Consider the following 4050-nt stretch of genomic DNA (forward strand, 5'->3'; position numbering starts at 1 on the left):
TCTCCCTGGCGATGGCTCCTGGACACGCTGCTTGGTCCAGTCTTGGTGGTTTCTTCTGTCACGCTCGTCGGTAACAGAGGAGGATCAAGGTGCAGCGTTGAATGCGAACATATTTATTTATATAATGATCACACGATCAAAACAACAAAACGAAAACGTGACGTCTCTGGTTACATACACAAACCAACACGGAACAAGAAACCACAATGAATGAATGCCTAACGGCTACCTAAGTATGACTCCCAATCAGAGACAACGAGCTACAGCCGTCTCTGATTGGGAGCCACCCTGGCCAACATAGATACACAACAACTAGAACCAACACACATGAAAACTCACACCCTGGCTCAACATACTAGAGTCCCCAGAGCCAGGGCGTGACATGGTGGTACACTTGTAACGTTGTCTTTCTAAGTGTGTAGGAACATTTGTTACGTTCTAAATAAGTACTTTAGATCCCAATATATTGGGGCCAGCATACTTGTGCTTGGAGTAAAGGAAGTGGATCCAGCTCTTCCCCTCTGCAATTTATTTTTCCATAATTCTACCGATTTAATAAATGTATGGAAATTCATAATGTAATTTTGACCTCAGTATAGGCCTATGGAAGAGGGAACGATACCAAAAAATTATATATTTTTATTATATTAATTTATGAATGTATAACAATAATAATACTTTTAAAAAATCATTATAAAGCAGCTAGCAGTAGTGGTGGCCTGACGACGGTTCATCCTGAATATTCCTTTTGACTCCATTATCCGTCATTGCAAATATAAAAGTGGGTGTGGCAACTAACAATACTGAGGCTGGAGCAAGAAAGAAACACCTACGGTACTAATTGGTGAAAGTGAAACAACACAGCTGAACAGCGAAACAACACAGCGGAACAGCGAAGACGCCATCGACTCCGACTGACCGAACACAGTTCACCTCTTGGAAGTTTTTTACGAAAGGTAAGTTATCCAGCGTGTACTATTTAAACCAAGTTAGTTAGTGTACTCCCAGCTCCCCAGATAAAGACATTTTGATGATGTCAGGCTATCTAACTAGCGAGGAAGCTTGCCAGTTAGCTAATTAGCCATTTGGCTAATAGATAGTTTAGCCTAGCTACGTTACTTGGATAGTGCCGTGTGTAACCACAGCCTGTGTTACAGGGTTCAGTAATCGTGTTCTTAGGTCCTGATGAAGAACAACATTGACAAGTGTTCTTGGTCTATTACTAGCATAAGCATGTAAAAAAAAAATAATGCAGAATATGGCTTGATACATACATTTTTACTAAAGGGCTGACTAAATCTGCACAATCCAGATAATGAAAAGTGCAATTTATCCGTTCTATAACACCAACATTATTCAAATGCCTTGCAGTGTCACGATAGCCTGAGAAGCTGTAGTCACCTCTTTCCTCATTTAAGTTCTGATTCTAGATGGATATTATTGATAACGTCTTGGGTAGTAGAGATTAATGTTCTTTCCGTTTCTTTACTTAGTGTTCTGAAGATTGAAAATGTCTTCAAAAAAGGTAAACCTACGTGTTGTCTAACAGGTTATTCATTTTAAATGGACAAGTAAGGCAGTCCAATTTCATTTTGTACTGTATGTGTAGAGCCATTGTCATATCATTGTTTAATCATTTTCAGACTGTTAAATCCACTGGTGTAACACGGATGTCAAGTACTTCAAGAAAGAGAGAATACAATAGAATCTGGACTAAATTGTCAAGGGAGAAAACTAACCTCAAGAAAAAAAGGGTAGAGAAGGAAGACAATGACAATGAAAGTGGATCTAGTCTCATCAGCCAGTCTGACACGAAGAGTGAAGATACCAGTTCTACTGAATCTGAGAGCAAAATTGAGACAGATAGTGAAGTTGAGGCAGTGGAAGGTACTCCTCCAAGACTGCCAACACATGCTGACGAAGAGTCAGATGGTGAACTTCAGACAGTAGGTGGTACTCCTCCAAGACTGCCAACACACGCTGAGGAAGAGTCAGATGGTGAGCTTGAGGCAGTAGGTGGTACTCCTCCAAGACTGCCATCACACAGTGACATAGATTCAGTGACTGAAGCCAATGCTGGTTGTGCAATTCAGAAGACAACTGACTCTGACAATGATGACGTTGAAAAAGATTCTACCTTCAGAGAGGACCTGGCAACCTGGATAAGTGATTTCCAATTGAAACACAATGCTGTTGATGCACTTCTGAAGATGCTGCAGTCTAATGGTCACCCAGATTTGCCTTCCACTGCTAGAACTCTCCTAGAAAATACCAATGTTTTTGTTGAAGTCAAGTCTAATGTGGAGTTTGTCAGATTTAAAGTGAAGGTGGAGTTAGTGTCGTGGATAATTACCACTATACTTCTTCCAGAGTTTTTGTAGAATGAAGATAGACTTTTATTACACAAAGTAACGAAAAGCCGAGATGATCTACAGAACATCTGTTTTCCCTGACTCGGAGCTCTCCTTTTATACAGCCACAAATGCATAGTCATGCTTTTACAACCTACACAGTTACTCCATTATATGTACATGATTAACATCCTTCGGTGTCACATGTTGTTTACTCACGAGGGCTACGTGCGCTTCTCTAAATGGGGCCTCTGTCACTTATCTCATTATATTGGTGGCGTGACTCAAAACATTATATACATACGTTAAAGAACAATCACACTCTGTATTGACTATATTCACTATCCAGGCATGCATCTGGAGTACAAAGTATCAATCATGTTCATTCTGTTTTACCCTTATCATTTCATAACACATTATAAAACATATCAATTAATACTTAAACATGGTTTACACATGTCATGGCGTGACTCATTCTCAACCACATACATTTAAACCTTTCCCAACAGCCATCCTCCCAGGACCTTGTGGCTATGGTTTTTCCTTGTGACTATGTGCATGTGACTATGTGTGTCAGGTCATAAACACAAAGAAGTGACAACACTAGTTCCATTGTTACTCCTATCTCCACACAGCTCCATCACATGTCATTGACATACCCAGACCAGCTGCAGGGAGTTAGAGGGCACCATCCATTATTAGAAGCACAGCATTTGCACTAAAGAAATGTCTCTGCTCTGTTTTAACCCTTTAATTGTTTCTTAATCCATAAGCATTTAAGGCATAAGGCGTTTCATTTTACAACATGCATAATTAATATAATAGTTTTTTATGTTGTCCGCCCCTAAGTGAGAGTAGTTTAAAAAAAAAAAAATCCCCACATTATTGAAACATCTAAGCATCTATCCTCAATCTGTGGTTGGAGATTTGAATGTTTTAGAAATATCCCTTAATCTGGACGGTCTCCCTTTGTTCAAAAGTACCAATATGTCGTTATGGCTTTATGGTCTTTTGTGCTCCATCAATCTATCACCACCCACAGTGTTTCCTGTCACTTGCAATGGCATCATCGAAACCAAGCTCCCTGGAATTCCTCAATGACACTTTGCTGGAGCTTAAAGAGTTGATGCAGACCGGCTTGAAGTGGGGAGACACAACACTGCAAGTGAAAGTTTGTTCTGTAACATGTGATGCACCTGCAAAAGCCATGGTAAAATGCATAAATATTTATTCTGGCTACTATGGCTGTGACAGGTGCACACAAAAAGGCAGGTATGATGGGAGGATGACGTACCACAGGTAAGAAACCTGTGTCTCAGAACTGACAAATCCTTTAGGGAATTGGTACAGCCAGAACATCACCATGAAGGGAAAACCTCTCCTTTTTGCATCCTCCCCATTGATATGGTGAAGTCATTCCCAATTGACTATATGCACCTTTGTTGCCTCGGAGTAACCCGGAAGCTCTTGATGATGTTGACTAGGGGAAAGACTGGGGCCAGGTTGTCGTTGGTGCAAGTCAAGGTCAGTCAACGACTAAACCGACTAAAGGATTCATTTCCAGACTGCTTTGCTCGCAAACCACAGGGATTGGATGATCTTGACCGTTGGAAGGCCACAGAATTCAGACAGTTTCTACTCTATACTGGGAAAGTAGTGCTGAGAAGAATATTGTCTAAAGAACAGTACACACACTTCA

The sequence above is a fragment of the Coregonus clupeaformis genome, chromosome 18, assembly GCF_020615455.1.
Source record: "Coregonus clupeaformis isolate EN_2021a chromosome 18, ASM2061545v1, whole genome shotgun sequence".
NCBI classification, from domain to species: Eukaryota; Metazoa; Chordata; class Actinopteri; order Salmoniformes; family Salmonidae; genus Coregonus; species Coregonus clupeaformis.